The 17,759-nt window shown below is 41.7% G+C and overlaps 1 protein-coding gene and 1 long non-coding RNA gene across 3 annotated transcripts in view; both read right to left on the bottom strand.

The window, feature by feature from the left end:
• Nucleotides 1–17,759, bottom strand: part of SAMD12 (sterile alpha motif domain containing 12) — a 387,717-nt gene that overhangs the window by 90,097 nt on the left and 279,861 nt on the right. The gene's annotated exons all lie outside the window — the stretch shown is intronic.
• The window catches only part of LOC122495746, a 49,600-nt gene continuing 40,959 nt past the window's right edge, over nucleotides 9,119–17,759 (bottom strand). The window contains exon 2 of the long non-coding RNA XR_006300556.1: nucleotides 9,119–10,365. This is a non-coding gene — a long non-coding RNA (uncharacterized LOC122495746). The remainder of the gene's footprint in view (nucleotides 10,366–17,759) is intronic.

The raw sequence follows: 17,759 nt of genomic DNA on the forward strand, positions 1-17,759 counted from the left end.
GGCTACTTCCCTAAGTTGCTGTCACCAACTCTAATTCCTGGCCACACTATATTTTTTATCTGTTATGACTTTTCTAATGTCAACCCTACTCTCCCTAAAGTTCTGGAAGGGCACAGTTCTATTCTTTCTTAAGGTTATTTATTTTGAGAGAGAGAGACAGAGAGAGAGCGCCCATGTGCATGGGGTGGGGCAGAGCAAGAGACTCCCAGGCAGGCTCCCAACACAGGGCTCGATCTCATGACCCAGGATCATAACCTGACCTGGGCCGAAATCAAGAGTTGGACGCTTAACCGACTGAGCCACCCAGGTGCCCCATGAAAGGACACAGTTCTAACCGCACTTTAGTACTGCTCAAATAATTTTCGTGTGATCTTTATTAAATCCCCACCAGCACACCTGAGTTTGCTTTGTGATACACAGAATACAGAGCTTGCTTTGTGATACCCAGAATACAGAGTTGGATTCCAAATGTAGCTATAATCAGAAAGAAGCAATCTTAACGCAGTTATTCATTTAAGAGAGAGGTCTTCCGAGCTCTTCCAGGTCTTACTTGATTATATGATCAAACAGAAGGGTTTGAGGGTGGCACTTTTCACACTAAAGGACTCAAATAAGGAAGATTCAATGATTTGCTAACTCTTACAGTGGAGCAGCTGAGTAGAAATTATGGTCCTTATATAACGGCATTGCACACGAGACCACATTTTTTTTTTTAAATGACCAATTTGATACGAAGAAAATCTAATGAGAAATCCAGAATAGAGAATGGGTTACCACAGTGCTATTTCTATGGTCTTTCGAATGCAGTTGTACTTCTAAAATCTTGGAATTAACAGCACTCAAAACTTCTCAGCCTCACAAGTTCATAAAGTGGCTGTATGGTTTAGCAAAGAGAGGGCTAGACAAAAAATAGGGAGAACTATATTTTAGCCTTGACCTTGTGCAGCACTTTATGGTCAGAGGCTGAGCCATTAAACCCACCGTGGATTAAAGGGGCTGGAACAGACAGTGGCTTCCAACTTGTAGCCCTCAAAGGTGGCAGTCAGCCTCCTTGCCCTATTTTTGCTTTTCAGAAAAAGACTCACAAAAATCATACATTTACCCATAATAAGATTACACAGGATAATCAAAATGTCACATTTATTTGCTTTTTGTTTAAATTATATTAACTGAAAGAGGTAACACTAGTTATTTCATGCTGATCCAATACTCTAATTGGAGGATCATGGTTTTACTTAGTGGGAAATCAAGTTAATTGGCACTTAATAAGTGCAAATTGTAAAGGGAATCTTTCAAAAAGTAAAACTTACAGGCACAGATAAGTTTTAAACAGGAACTTGGTAATGGTCAGTTTAGAAATGGCTTCACAAAAATCCCTGCCAACTCAGGATTTCTATTACTATGAATTTATAAATATAAAAGAAATTATTTGGTCCTTTTCTGGTTGTCTTTTGACTTTTAGTGTAGAACAGTTTTTATTTATTAAACCAATGGCTTTACAACTTTCTCATTCAATTCTGTATATGCCTACAGTGAGAGCATTTTAACCAAACCTCACAATTTTCTTGGCTTACATGCTCCTCACTTCACTGGCCTAATTATTTTAATAAGCAGCTTAACTGAAATGCTGGCTTATATTTAAATTTCAATTTAATTGTGTACAGTTCCTAGTACAGTGAAAACCTTGAAAGTCTTTCCCTATTTGTGACAGTATTTCCCTGTGTCTATGTGTTAGGGACACTAACAAATAAAATAACTTCACTTTATCTCTAAACATACATGTTTTTATTTCCCTTAAAAAAGTTTTTTTAATGTTTATTTATTTTGGGGAGAGACAGAGCTTGAGCAGGGGAGGGGCAGAGAGAGAGAGAGACATAGAATCTGAAGCAGGCTCCGGGCTCTGAGCCGTCAGCACAGAGCCCATGCAGGTTGAATCCACGAACTGTGAGAACATGACCTGAACAGAAGTTGGAAGCTTCACCTACTGAGCCACCCAAGTGCCCACTCCCCACCCTGCCCCCCCTTTTTTTAAAGATTAATAACGCAAAGAAAAGACTGCCAAGTTCTATCATTTTGGCTGTCTAGATGAGGAGAAAAGAGAGTCCCCATCCGGGCCTGCAGGAAAGCCCAGGTCTACTGGATGAAAATGAAAATCCAGCACACCCCGGCCACCCATATCGCTCAGGGTGCTTCAGTACTCCCAACCTATTTGTTCCCATCGTTAGCAAACAATTTTCGTAAAGGGGGAAAATCAGGAAGTGGAAAAAAGAATGACCTGGAAAGTCACCTACTAATCATAGTCTTTCTTTGGGGAATGGAAAACAGAAATCCCCTTATGGTCTAATTATTCTTTGGTATCTTTAATGAAACTAAATCACGAGAGTTTCCAGTGTCTGGCTGATGTTTCAGAGGCCTGATTTTCACGTGTCCTTGGCTCTGAAAGAAAATATTTACTAATTTCCTGAAGATACCTTATTATCATCTATTACCATTTAGTTCCCTGAAAAAAGAACTTTTTGTCACTTTTCTAACATGGAAAGAAAAAGCTGGAGGAACATAAAAGATGGATGTAAAACGGTCATGTGTTTTGTTTCTTGAAACCACAATAGTGTGACTTCAGAATCGGTCAGCATGGAGCAAGTCAACACGGCCAGGTCAAGCTGGCACAGCTGACTCTCTGATGATAACTCCTTAGGCACCTAACAATGGATCCTAAGTGTGCCCCTGCTTTACCAGGCGAAAGTGAATATATGTGTCCCTTTTCATCTGTGCTCCTGCATGTGGGTCTACAAAAGAAGAAAAATGAGACAGAGCAATGCTTTAGCATCCCAATTCTATCGCCTAGTATAAACTGCAGCATGCCAGAATCAGGGGATTTTGGTAAATCTAATAAAACACATTCTGGAATCCTTGGATCAAAAGCAGTATTTACAGATTCACAGGAAAAAAACTAGCAACAATACAATAATAGCTACTTCTGTTTTGCAATACTGTTAGGCCAGGCTGGACTTGAATCTTCATTCCATTAAAAAACACCAAACATAAACCCTTACAAAGTGGACAATATTTTATTTTATACTTACTCAGGGTTCATAACTCAGAAATGTTAAGCAGCCTTAAGAACCCACAGGTGCTAATGGCAGAGGACAGCCAAATGTTTCCCAGGTACTTAAGGACTACCCGGACCCATTCCCCTTGTTTTAACACACAAGACGCTGAAATTTAGAGCTATAAGGTATTTAGATGTGGTAAAATAGTGGATTTAAAGTGTTAAGGCTATGGATTTAGACACACTCAAGTCTGATGATTCAGGATAACTGAAAGGAATGTTACTTTGATGGTGAGATTCTTGGGGGCCAGAAAAATGTGTGTTTTGCTCACTTTAGTGGTAGCACACTCTAGTCATTTAATCAGTATTTGTGGATGAAAAGCCAATATATAACGCTGAAAACAGAAAACATATAAGTCAATTTACATTTGGTTTCGAAATGCATGTTCTCTTCAGCAGATTTATCTTAGGAAATTATATCTTTTTTAGATTACCACAGCCCAGTTTTTTTTTTTTTTTAACACTTTGGTGAAAATCAGAGCCAGATGTGTGCAGCTAGAAGCCAGCTGAAGATGTGAAATGCAAAATACCCCCAATATGCAATCTGATCATGGGTCCCAATTGATGACAGTTTCTACCCATAGGGCTCAAAGCGTGTTCCTTCAAGCCATCCCAACTCCCTCTACAACCATTCGACTGGCACACTCAGGTCCTCAACAATGTAGGAGGTGTTGCAGGGAGAGGTGAGGGCTCGTGGCAGGGAAATGGAGTGCCCCTCACCAGGTCTCCAGACTCAAGCCAGCTCTACCCAAACACTCTGACCCGTGATTTCTTGGGCAGTGAAGTCACATGTCAGAGTTGGTAATAAACCCAACACCAAGGTAAGATTCAGCACAATCTCCTCAGTTGAACAGAACTGGCCCCCAATTTGGGGCATCATTGCTTCCCAGTCCGAGGATAGCCTGCTTTTATGTCAGACACGTCTGCCTGACAGGCTAGATGGGGGAAATGCTCACTCAGCAACGAGGCGTGAGCTGACACTCGGGGACATGAGCAGGGCCTGCTGTGCAACACTGAAGAGAAAAGCGCTTCCTTCCAGATTGACAGCCAGAAATGCCATTTTCTTGTTCGATGAGTGCAAATCTTTTCATTTCTACCCCAAATCTCTGGAGCCCGGCTACACATCTTGACTCTCCCCCTGAGCTGAGCAGGCTGAACAGACTGACACAGGCTTAACAAACACGACCGACCCAGGTGAGCACTGCTGTTGGCTAACGGAACATAGAGTTAATTGTTTCACTAGCAGAAGAAGAGCTTCAGACGCTTTCTTCACCAGGAGAGTGGGGCGTGCTTCAGGCACCCCGACGCTCAGCTAAAATTACCAGTAGCTACAAGTCAGGAGGGCCTGTTTCTATAAAGACAAAAAAATGGAATGGTTTTTTACACTGGAAAAACGGAATGGTTTTATACATTCATAAATTAATAATTTATGAAGAGGCCAGTGCACAAAACTGGATGTGCAAGAGGGACCGAGAGGTGAGATAAATAGGAACTTGACTTCTTAATAAAAGCAGAAGGATGAAAAAGATGGTAACAACAATAAATCCTGGTGGGTGATGTGTGAAGTGTAAATATTATCTTGCATCTACCATCAATAAGCAGGGAGAAAAAGAAAAGAACCCTGTAGGCTCCCACAACAAGAGGTGATGCTTTGTACCTTCCCCTCTGACCTGCTCTCTGAGCACTGGGCTAGGTCAGATTGCACAGATCTGGTTAAAAGGGGGTTTTTACAACTGTTGAGGCTCATCCACTTAAGGGAGACTGGGGCACATTCTATCCCATTTTGTGTATTGTCACTAGATTGTCAGCAAAGTCTGGGGTGCAGAAACTTTACCATGTGATTATGTGAGAAAGAGAAAGAGGCAGCCTTTCTTTGAAGTTTTGGCAGTTATAAAAAAGAAAACTTTTTTTTCTTGAAAATTGGAAAGACAGGGCACACGAGTCATCCAGACACAAAAGAAATGGAGTCTGTCCAGGTCAATTTTTGGCATATTGATTCACTTAGACTTCTCCATCAATTAGATACAACATAACATGAAATAAAAAGAGAATTAGATTCCTCTAATCAGCTGAATTACAAGGTCAGAGCTCTAAATTATTGCTTTGTTGTTTGAGCAGCGAATTATTGGTGAAAGAATATTTTTCTTTTATGCATTCATTTAATCTCCGTATTTATACACTTTTCTAATAGCTATCAAAAAATGCTCTGATGCAAAATACATGTTGCGATTCAATATATATAGATTACATTTTTCATCATTCTAAATCTTAGAGATGCTTTGAAGCTCTGAAATAACCAATACTCCACTTATTGGAAAATAAAACCGTGCCCAAATGACACAAACCCCAAATATCAGTGGATAACAAAGATGCAGAATTCCACATATGAAAGTATCAGATGCCAGAAACTCAATTTATTACTATAAATCCAAAGTAATTTTTATTAAGGAAAAGCCCAAGTAAGAAAATATATGTAAAATCCTAGCATACAAAGGACTGCTTAGTAATAATAATGGTAAGCCAGCTGTCATGTATTGAGCATTTACCAAGCAGTTCACAGCCAGCACGGGCACTAAGGGGATCCACCGAAACAGAAGATCAAATTCTTGTTCGTAATGAACTCAAAAGACAGGCAATAAAAGGAAAGAAAGAGGAAAAGAAAGTGACCATAACCAAACATTTCCTGTTTAATTAATGTCATATCAGACATTAAGCAAAGAGGTGCACACGTATGTTTTCTACTCACAATAAACCTGTCTGGTGCTATGTCCCTAAAACAGGTCCGTGTGTCTCTCCCTCATCACAGAGCAAAGAGCAACAAAGACCTCTCCAGCTTCATCTCTCAAAGCTCTCTACCCTCTCTTGTGCTTCCCTAGAGTCATTTGTCGTCCGCTTCTCCAATGCACAGGGCTTTTATTTTCTGTCTTTGAGCTTCTGTTCAAAATGTTCCTTCTGCCTTACTATCCAGTTCAAATATCCCTTCGTCAGAGAAGGAAGGCTTCCCTGAGCTCTCAGGCCAGGCGAACCCGTTATATGCCAGGCACTTAACAATGTCTGCCGTTCCCTATTTATCCGGGAACATTTGATTACTGTCTGTCTCTCACTAGACTGTAAATTCCCTGGGGACAGGGCTTGTAGGTCATACCCCAGGGCGTCTCTGGCCTTCAGCCCAGTGCACGGCAAGGCGGATGCCAGCAAGATGGCGGGCTAGGAGGCTGCAAGGTGCATCTCCCCAACAAAAACAATAAACAACTACAAGCTGATGAAAACACCTTTGGGAAAGCAGAGCACTACCGTGAAGAAGCAATAATCCTGCAGAGAATCCTTCACAGACTGAAGGTGGTGGCAGAGAAAAAGCACGGGAGGTATTTCACCCACATCATCCCATTGCCCGGTCCGGAGCAGCTCAGCACCTGGAGGGAGTCCCCCCCCCACCCCCCCATGAGGGGAGAGGGGGTGGGAGGGGGCAGAGTCGTGCCACACAAGGAATGGGAGATCCAGCAGAAAGAGCTGCCTGGAGTCCTCCCCAAGCTGGAGCTGCCATTGAGGTGAGACCTGCCCTCAGGGGCTCGACTCGCTGCTTTGTCCTGCCCTCCAGGATTGGGACACTGTAGCACCTTGCCATCTACGGGGACCAGAGCTGTTGCCATATGGCACCCCAGGCCGAGTCCAGGGCCGGGGCTCTGACCCGCCGTCACGGGGCTGTGCTGCTGTTTCTCTGAGCCCCACTCCCGGATCCTGGGTCCAAGCACTGATCCACCGCCACTGCGGCTGAATCGCTTCTCTGCAACCTGCACCGTAGGTCCCGGGTTAAGGCTCTGACATTCCATTGCTGGGTCATGCCGCTGCCGTGTGCTGCTCTCTGGTTCCTGGTGCCACTCGTGACCACCAGGGCTGACCGGCTACTGCTCTGCATCTTGTCCCGAGGCCCGAATCGGGACTCTCACTGCCATCCCGGGGCGCACTGTGCTGCACCCCCCGCCCCCTCAGCTCAGGCCACTGCTGCACCCTGTTAGCACTGGGCCCTTGTTGCTGCTGCACACCATTCCATCTACCCTAGGGCCCAAGTCACTGTGTGAGCCCCGCAACTCAGGCACCAGCACCACCACCGCGGCCAGTACACCTGTGCTCCAGGCCCCAGGTAGTTCCGTGTGTTCCTGAGGCCACAACCCCAGCTATGCTGCCCTTCTGAGTGCCAGCATGCCAGACTTGGGGTGAAGAGGGACTCCCGTGGCTAGAACATCCCCCCAGGAGGGAAAGGGACAACGGGAGGACCCTAGCAGCCTTTGCTACGGAGGACCTCAAGAGCCCTGCCTGCCAGGATCCCTGCAGTTTTGGCCACTAAGGACCCCCCAGTCTTTACCAAAATTAACCTCAACTGATGGGACTTCATGGAGACTATGCCTCTGTGCCCTCCTTGAAACCAGAGATGCTATACCCTACCTCGCCAGTGCACCGTTGGTAAGAATGTATCTGGTATGGTAATTATCGGAAAAAGTATGGTAGTTCCTCAAAAAATCTAAAATAGAACTACCATATGATCCCAAAACCCCACTCCTGGGAATGTATCTGAAGGAAATGAAATCTGTATCTTTTGTTGTTGTTGTTGTTAATTTTTAAGTTTGTCTATTTGAGAGAGAAAGCCTGAGTGGGGGAGGAGAGGTGAGGAAGGGGAAAGAGAGAATTCCAAGCAGGCTCTGGACTGTCAATGGAGAGCCTGAAGCGGGGCTCGAATTCACAAACTGTGAGATCATGACCTGAGCGGAAGTCAGATGTTTAACTGACTGAGCCACCCAGGCGCCCCTGAAATCTGTATCTTAAAGAGATACCTGCACTCCATGCTCATTCCAGCATTATTCACAATAGGTAAGATATGGAAATAACCAAGTGTCTGTTGATGGATGAATGGATAAAGAAAATTGGTATATATACACAATGGGATATTATTCAGCCATAAAAAGAAGGAAATCTTGCTATCTGTGACAACGTGGATGGATAGGTAGGGCACTGTAATAAGCTGGCCAGAGAAAGACAACAACTGCGGAGTATCGCTTATAGGGGATCTAAAAGAGAGTCACGCTTATCTAAACAGTGTAAAAGTGGTTGCTAGTGACTAGAGGTATGGAAAGGGGGAGATGTAGATCAAAGGGTACAAATTTTGAATTAGAAGAAGAATAATTCCTGAGGATCTAATGCACAGCATGGTGATTACAGTTAATAATACTGTACTGTACACATGAAATTTGCTGAGAGTAGATCTTATGAATCCTCCCCCCTCCCCCAAAGAGTTAACCAGTGACAGGATGGGTATGTTAATTATCTTCATCTTGGCAATGTCTATCGAATGATCAGACACTTTTCATACACTTTAAGTATATGCAGTTATACCTGTCAATTATTCCTCCATAGAGCTGAAGGAAAAAAAAGTGCAGAGCACATCGTGGTTACTCCATAAACACTGATGGAGTGAAGAAGGTAACAGCCACTCCCTGACAGAGCTAAGGTTAGAACTGAAGCTTGTTCCTTTTTCAGTGCCATTCAACTTTTATTATGTATTTCTCACCAATGTTATTCAGAAGCACTTGCCATCATGTGTTATCTCACAAAATAAGGGAAACGAAGCTTGCACCTTGACGTCCGATTGTTAAGTGTTGGTTTGTGCATTCATTCATTTATATGTTCATCATGTATCCATTTATCCAAGAAACACTGGTTGACCACCTGGTCTGTGCTAGGAAGTCTCCTAGCTATCTGGGATAGAACAGTGAATAAAACAAACAAAAATGGTAGGATGAATGACATTCTTGTCAAAAGTATGCTCAGTCCATACTCTTGATCCAATTTCTAAGTGTCTGCTATATGTAAGGCCATGTGCATAAGGTTTCATCATGACACATAGGCATATAGACTAATGGACAACTTTTAACTAATGTATTAAATATGAAGTCTCTGCAATGAGGTGAAGGTAGTGAGAAGCCTTCCATAGCAGATATACTGAAATGATTGTGGTGCTTTACAAGGGCCTTTATTCTGTTCATGTTCTCATGGCTCCAGGGACAGTTGTTTTCATGGATGGTTTAGAAGCGCAGAAGAAAACCTGATGATGTAACTGATCCTAAGAATATCCAAAAGAATGTCACTCAGACTCTGATGGTCATTCAGAAAGAGTTATCCAAATGTTTAAGCCGTGGCCATATCACTGGTACAAGGACATCATCTTCTGAAGTCACTAATTTCACCAGGACAGCATACATCGAATGTATGAGCTTTGGTATGTTCATTTCAAAGCCAAAAGGAGAAAAATAAATGGCCAGACAGGAAAACAAATCAATCTTATCAGTAAAATAAATGCAAATTTAAATTGCATGTCATTTTAAACCTAATTGGAAGATATTTAAAAGGAAAAAGAAATACCTAGTTTATAGAGCCTTTTGTAGGTAAGGAATGGTTTCACATTTCTGATGGGAGGGTAAATTGTTATAAATTCTCAGAAGGACAGCTTGCCCATATGGGGATATTGTATGAACTCTTCAAAATGGGCATAATTTTGTTTTACTTGGGAAAAATTATTTCTATACAACGTTTACTTTTAATCATAAGCAGAAAAAATAAAATGTAGTACTTATAATGGAAAACGGTATTCATCTGCCCATTTCTGCCCATCCTCATAAACTTCTTGCCAGACATAATCACTTTTAACCATTTTAGCTCTTTCTTATAGTATTTAACTCAATCGTTGATGCTTCTACCAAGGGATTACCTTGCAAAACATGTACCCTAGAAATATTAAAAGGAATGGGTACGAGATTAGGTACAGGGATGTTCATTATGTTGCTATTTAAATATGATAAGAAAATCACAAGCGATATTTGTCTGGATTGTTTGAATAAATGATGGCCTAAACATATGATTGAAATATTAAGTAGCCACCTATATAACAATGGCATGGCAATAGATTAAAAAAAAACTATAAATTACATAATATGTAAGAGATTACCTCTGGCTAAAGGCTGATATCGAAGATGGATTTTTCTTTCTGTACTCTTCTTAATTACAAGATTCTCTTCAATAAATGTATGCTTTCGTATAATCAGAAAAATGGTCACTGTTTTAAAATGTGCATCTTCTATTTTCTTGAATCTTGAGACTTCGATTTCATGTAATGTAGTGGTGGGGCAGTTTGCAAGAAAAGGATTGAGTGAAGTGGTTGTTTTCCTAAGACATATTTCGGAGACATCATTGCTTTTGGTCCAGTTCTGTGTTGGGGAAACATATTAATATGGGCAATGATATAGTATCTGCATGCCAGAAGGGAAAGAGCTTGACTAGAGTCTACTTTAGTCATGAAATACAATACATGGAGGTCTGTGCAGAACTGACAGATAAATGGGGTACCAAAGCCCAGCAGAAACCCAAGTAGGCAAGTGGTCAAATCCAGCAAGATTGGGAAGTGCAGGAAGGGGGACATGCACATCTAGTCAGGGTCCAGAGAAAGGGGGTAGGTAACATTCAGCAAAAGTAGTGCTGGCATAGAATCAATGAATAGGGATTTTTCTGGAGGGTCTCATGGCTTAGGACTGTGATGAAAGATGAATCATTCTGAGCCCACTGACCTTACTCTGAAATTCTGAGGGGAATTCTGAGGGGAATTCTGAGGGGAAATTTTGAGGGGAAATTCTGCCTCAATCAAGTTAGAGTCACAAATTCTGGGATGAGCTCCTTGGCAGAACCAGGAATGGGAGGAACAGAGGACAGAGTCAGGCAGAGCTGTCCTGTGACGGACTTTGAGAGGAAAAGAACATGGGTCTCATCCAATTTGAAGCAAAGGATTTGGGGGCATAACCATTTTGAGAATGTGAGAATACAGGAGTTCCAGAAGCAGCAGGTAGAAAATTTCAGATGGAAGCCCGACCAAAATGTACTAAGGCAGATTTAGGAGATGACCTGAAGGACTGGCAAAAATCTCTTTGTGGTCAACTGACATGTGGCTTTAGGCTAAGTATGTATAAATAAATTTAAATAAATATATATATATTTGGATCGGGAGAATATGCGGTAGATTAATTTAATCTCCACTTAAATTTACATAATAAAAGTATCCTGAGTGTTAGGCACTCATCACATGAAAGTCGTGTGTACTCGGGTAGTTGAGGCAATGCTGCCCCAACCTCAGTGACTTGCTATAACAAAGGTGTATTCCTCTTTCACATGATAGTTTTAAGAGAGTAAGGCAGCTTTCCTCCACGCACAAACTCAGAGATCCAGGTGCCTTCCATTTTGGCAAGCCACCATCTTCAATACGTAGCCTCCATATTGCCTAGGAAAGGGAAGAGACAGAGTGGAAGACGACACTGGGAATTTTGTGGCTGGATTTGGAAGCGGTACACGCATGCCTCTGGCCTGGATGCAGCCATCTGTCCCAATCCGACTACAAGTGCAGCTGGGAAATACAGTGTTTCTGTGTGCTCAGGAAGAGAAATGGGGTGGCGACAGTTCTCGACATGTGGTCCTGGATCAACAGAGTCAAAATCAACTGGGCTCTTGTTAGAAAAGACTGACTGAATCAGGAGTTCAGCAGTGTTTCCACAAACCCTTCAGGTGATTCTGATGCAATTAAGGTTGGAAAAGCCCAGGGTCAGGGATTATTTAGCCATTCTCTTTTACGTATTTGTTGTTAATTTGTAAATGTTACAGATTACATATAGATACTGCATGTTCATAAAACTGTATATGCTTTTGAGCGTTTACCCACAGACTCTACTGGGAAGTAAGCTTACAGCTTCTACAATGTGCAAACCTAAACATACCTTACCAATTTTGAACTTCATACAATACACAAAGATGTTCATAAGAACCGAATGCATTTTTGAGCATTCGTTTATGGAGTCAAGTAATTTTATGTACTTGTAAGCATTTATTTACTTAAAGGTTAAAAGGTTTTGAGGATGTCTAACTACAGTTGAGCCATTTGCAGGAAGTCAAACAAGTCTGAGTAGAAATGCTAATGACAAATTAGAAGCAGGATCAAATAGCCTGGCATGGGACTAAAAGCCCAGGACAAAAATGACATAATCTTAAAGATTTTTTCTTAAAGAAAAAAATTGTAAATGCAAAGAGTGAAATGCGGTGGGACCACTGGATGTGGGTAATCAGCAAGTTGTGACCCTCATGGAGGACCCATACACGTGAACAGTGTGACAGCTGTGAACACGACCAAGAGTGAAAATGTGAAATAAAAATATGAAAAGCGTTGATGCAAGTGGTTCTCTTGATCCGTTGACTGAAACCCCTTCTATATTATTAAAATGCCCACTGGGGGCGTGTCATTCAAAACTAAAAGCTGCAGATTCAAAAGCAGCTCAGCTACTGTCCACCCAGAAATGGACCCCAGCATGAATCACCAACCAGTATTTAATTACAGCCACCTATGAAATGCTTCAAAAGCTGAAATACTGGACTCTTGAAGTGTTGTATGTTAAAACAATGAGATTGCTCATTTGTTTAAAGATATACATAAACCTCATCAATATTTCATTAACACTTAAAACTTTTTTTTAAGTTCATTCATTTATTTTTGAGAATGAGAGAGAGGGAGAGGGAGGGAGGGAGGGGGAGAGGGGGAGACAGAGAGAGAGAGAGAGAGAGAGAGAGAGAGAGAGAGAGAGAATGAGAATGAGTAAGCAGGGGAGGGGCAGAGAGGAGAGACAGAATCCCAAGCAGGCTCCACACCATCAGTGCAGAACCTGATGTGGGGCTCGAACTCACAAACTGAGATCATGACCTGAGCCGAGATCAAGAGTCAGATGCTTAACTGACTGCGCCACCCAGGCACCCCTCATTAACACTTTTAAGATCTGCTAGAATGGCATATGTCATGATGAATGCAGGTATTTTCTTTCTAATCGGTTTGTAAGTTATAAAAGTAATACGGGCTCATGGACAAAAATGATCCGATACACACGGTTGCAGAATGAAAAGTAAACGTTGTCCTCTTCCATATTTCTACACTTCCCAGACATAACCACTGGCACTAGTGCCTGATGTTATTCTTAGGGAAAATGTCCACAGGCCAAGAGTCCTTGACCTGTATTTTAGGACTATCTCATTTAGAACAGGCATCTTGATAAGCTGTGACAAATAAGGCAAAGACAACATACTTAGAAAATAACAGTGGAAACTGAGAGAATTATAAAACTCAAGCTAAGGCCAACAATAAAGTAAGTGTATCAATACACAAGTGCTGGAAGATGGGAACACTCCTCACAATACGTTCTAGTAATACAGAGTTGTGCATTTTTGCTGGGGCAGATTAAAAGGGCAAAGGACCAAATGGAGAAAAATCAAACTTGTCTAATACTCAGGGAAGCCAGAGGAGGAGAATTTGGATGCCCTCCAGGGAAGAACAGGGAACATCCTCACTTGTTCACTCAAATTTCTTAGGTCACATCTCAAATCTGAATGGTAACATCTGGAATCTGTAGCCACATCTATTCCTTTGCCCATTAATTTAAGATACATTAATTCGTGTCTACTGTATGACATTAGTTCTGATATCAAAGAGTTTCTAACAGAGATGGAGAAGACAAGATATTTGGAGACTAGTCAAGATGGTATATAAAAAGATAAACTGAATATAATTAAGTGCCAGCCCTGCATGGTGCCATGAGCAACACTTAATTAAACTCAGGCTATAATCCATGTTCTGGTTCTAAGAAAAGAACCTCCTACAATTTCTCACTTTCCACTGTAACTAATACCTGGATCTCAGTCTTAAAATGTAATTTAGCAATAAGTATATTTCCATTATCAAAAGGGAAATCTGTTGTTCTTGAAAGGTATATATGTTTACATATGTGTGCATGTTTAAAAATACCCAGTTTCAGGGGGAGGCAGGGTGGATTTGATTGCATTTAGTGATTGATTCTTCAAATTTAGTACCTCTGGGAAAAGAAGTCATAGCATCATAAAATCCAGAGAGAGAGAAGCCTGAGAAATCAACAAGGTCAACCTCTTGCCTCTGGTGGGATGGAACTCCTGACTGATTACCTAGCCAGAAAGTTACAGTGATGTTCTTGTATATATTTTCTTCTTGCATATACTGAATCAAAGTACAGCCAGGCATCTGGTACTGGAACATTATAAAGCCATATGTGAGGCTCACTATTACAAAAATGCCTGGAAGGAAACTAAGTTAATACATATGGCTTTACATTTACAGATGAAGACTCATTCATCATCAAAGACTCAGAATGATCATTGCCCTGACATAGAAAAGAACTTAAGAGAGATATCGATTTTCATTTATGTATCATCCCCTTCAACACAAGCAACTATGAGAAAGACGTGAGCATTTCCTGGACTTGATCTTGGGTTTGCAACACATTTCACAAGGGATTAAAGGGTCCAAGGTCTCTTAGACAAGACTATGTTATGTCAGCTTCACCTCAGAGACAACTTACGTTGTGGAGTCTGCAAAAGAATAATACTTACGCATTATGCTAAGGTCATAAACAGTACTGGAGATTCTTAAAAAAATGATAAGAGACAAAATAGCAGACAGCTTTGGAACGGAACCCTGTGGCTACACTCCAAACTCTGCATGGTTTCCTTTTCCAGGAGAAAGAACATGCGACTCAGACTCCATCACCTCACATATCTGATCAGAGAAGACATTAACAAGAGAGCTTTTTAAAAATCCTATGATTAACAAAAGTGAAAGAAGAAACGAATCTTCCCATGTTTTCAGTGTTGGCACTATCTTCTTAGGATCTCAAAATCAAAGTTTCTTTCCCTTCCAATTTTGACCTTTTTTATTTGGCAGACGTTGATTTTTTTTTTTCCAGCCTGTGTTTCTAATGGAGCTTGAAATTAACATGGCTTTTTGTTTACCTCCTAATTTGTGCACCGCCATCATCAATGTTGTCAGCACAGTTCTGGGAATAGGGTTTGTTTACTGCTTCTGTTGAGCAAGCAAATAGAGAAATACAGAAAAGACTGTTCTGCTCATCCCATCCCAGCTCAGATTCCCCCACCATGCACAGAAATGGCCTTCATCAAGCAGCCAATGACCTTCTCAGGTACAAGTGCCAACAACCATCTTTGAGTGCTTGTCCTCCATGGCATTTCTGGGCTGCTTTTGACATAGCTGAGTATAGCCTGACCCCTTCCACTCTTTGTTAACAGGTGACCCAGAAACTGAACCTTTCCCCAGGTATCTCCATTCTTCAAAGGATTCCCTATAGGCTTTTTAGGTGCTTGCATCTTCTCTTAGTCCTTTGTGAAATTACCTATTTTTGAGTTTTCAGAAGCATGCACTCTCATGCTCACTTGCTCTCTCCTGTGTGTGTGTGTGTGTGTGTGTGTGTGTGTGTATGACATCCAATTCTACCTGTATATTTCTGATATTGCCTTTGCCTTTTCATTTGGACTTATGTATATGCTTCCTGACCATAGCAACTTCAGTTTCGGGAAGAGGGAAGCAATATTTTTTCCCCAGAAAGTATTATTAAAACTTCACAACAATCCTTGGGGCGCCTGGGTGGCGCAGTCGGTTAAGCGTCCGACTTCAGCCAGGTCACGATCTCGCGGTCCGTGAGTTCGAGCCCCGCGTCAGGCTCTGGGCTGATGGCTCAGAGCCTGGAGCCTGTTTCTGATTCTGTGTCTCCCTCTCTCTCTGCCCCTCCCCCATTCATGCTCTGTCTCTCTCTGTCCCAAAAATAAATTAAAAAAAAAAAAAAAAAACTTTAAAAAACTTCACAACAATCCTGGAAACAGTTTTTGGTTTTTGTTTTTTTTTTGTTTGTTTGTTTTTTTGTCTTTAATCTTCATGGTCTTTTGATCCCACTCTTTTGTCCATTTTTTAGCTTCTACTGTCTTATTACCAACATTCACCTTTTCATAAGGGGTTCTGTAATCAGTAAATACATTTGCTTCCAAAATGCATTTATGCTTTAAATTTTTACTTTTTAAAAACTTAGTATTTAACTACTCTAAATGCAAAATCCAGTGCCACCAAGTATTTCATAATATCGTATGACCATTATCATCATCCATTTCCAGAACTTTTTCATCATCCAAAATAGAAACTTTGTATTCATTCAACAACAGCCTCCCTTGTCCCCACCTCCAGCCTCAGGTAACCTCCAGTCTACTTTCTGTCTCCATGAATTTGCCTATTCTAAGTACTCCATATAAGCGGAATAATGTATTTGTTCTTTTGTGTCTGGCTTCTGTTTTCAATGTTCATTCATGTTCTAGTACTTGTCAAAATTACATTGCTTTTGAGGGTTGAATAATATTCCAACACATACACATTCTGTTTATCCATTTATGTGTTGATACACATTTGGGTTGTTTCTGTTTTTGCTATTCTGCACGATGCTGTGAACCTTGATGTACAAGATCAGTTTTAGTCTTTGCTTTCCACAGAAGGACCCTCTTTTGTTTGCAGATTTCTCAACTGCATCCAGGAATAATGTCCAGCAAGGTCTTGATTACTAATTTATCCTGGCCTACAACTGGGGAGTGGCTGTGGTTCTAGTCACCTGTTTGATTTCAGATCCATGCTTTACTTGCCTTTGCCTGCTCTGTTTGCAGGCGACTACATTCCCCAGACTCCTTTGCCCTCTGGCCTCCAGGCAGTTTTAACCAATGGGACACTAAGAAGAGACTGAGGGATAGAAGAAGGGAAAGGCCAGCATATTTCTTCCTCTATCACTTTGCTTCTGGAGGCACTTGGGCAGTGGCTGCATCTCCTCTTGGCTCCAGCTCCCACCAGAAGAGGCCAGTGAGGTTCTAAGTTCTGCCTCCTCCTCTGTCCCTCCAGCCCCAGGAAAGGTAGAAACTTCCTACTTTGCTAACTTCTGTGTTGTCTCACTGTCACACCTGTGCTGCTAATTCCCTTCATTAAGTTCCCTTCTCTAAATATACCTGGAGTAGTTTCTGGGCTCCTGACTGGAGCTTGACTGATAACCGTCCTATGGGGAAAAGAAGATCTAAAATTTCTCAGGATGCAGAACCTATAGCAGCAACTCCTACCTGTCTTCAGTGTACCATTTACTTAACAGAATCTTTAGCTGTGATTCCATTTCCACACCTCCCCGGTAGCTCGGTGTGGCCATGACAGCAAGTTCTGGCCAAAGTGATGTAATCTGATGCACTGTGTGTCACGTTCTAAACCTTCTTTGTAAGTAAGCTGCTCCATACTCTGCACCATCTTCCCATGGCTGGAGCAAGGATCTGACAATTGGAGTCCCATCATGGAACAAGAGGACATGAGCCACACTCTGGGGAGGGCAGGACCTAAAGCTGGAAAGAGCCTGAGCCCTTGAGAACCTTGTGGAATAAAGCCACCATCACAGCCCTGCTCTACCTCTGCAATTTTATGTGAGAAGAAAATAAAATCTTCTTTTGTCTAAGCTGCTGCTATTTTGAGTCTCTGTTTATCGCACCCAATCTGAATCCTTACAAATTCAGGACCCATATCATGAGCTTGATTTGTCCCACATGGCTGAATTTTCTTATGCTTTTTCTTACTAGATTAAAGCAAGATCCTTGATCCTCTGATCTCATTCTACGTTTGGGTCTCCTCCTGTTTATACTTGGAATTGACCTATTCTCATCTACAAAGCTTTGAAAAAGCTTTATTCCC

Source organism: Prionailurus bengalensis, chromosome F2, assembly GCF_016509475.1.
Source record: "Prionailurus bengalensis isolate Pbe53 chromosome F2, Fcat_Pben_1.1_paternal_pri, whole genome shotgun sequence".
NCBI lineage: Eukaryota > Metazoa > Chordata > Mammalia > Carnivora > Felidae > Prionailurus > Prionailurus bengalensis.